Genomic DNA, 298 nt, shown 5'->3' with positions numbered 1-298 from the left:
AAAGAAAGAAAGAAAGAAAGAAAGAAAGAAAGAAAGAAAGAAAGAAAGAAAGAAAGAAAGAAAGAAAGATCTACATGGCTAATAAGCACATGAAAAGATGTTCAATATCAACAGTCATCAGTAAAAATAAATGAAAATCACAATGAGATACCACCACACACCCACTAGGATGACTAAAATTGAAAAGACAGACACTTCTAAGTGGGAAGAGGATGTGGAGAAAGTGGAATTTCCATTTGTAGCTAGACCAGAAAGGGGTACAATCACTTTAGAAAACTGACAGTTTCTAGGCCAGGTG

This window comes from Piliocolobus tephrosceles, chromosome 21, assembly GCF_002776525.5.
Source record: "Piliocolobus tephrosceles isolate RC106 chromosome 21, ASM277652v3, whole genome shotgun sequence".
In the NCBI taxonomy this organism is placed as follows: Eukaryota; Metazoa; Chordata; class Mammalia; order Primates; family Cercopithecidae; genus Piliocolobus; species Piliocolobus tephrosceles.
Note: the sequence above shows the minus strand (reverse complement) of the source record.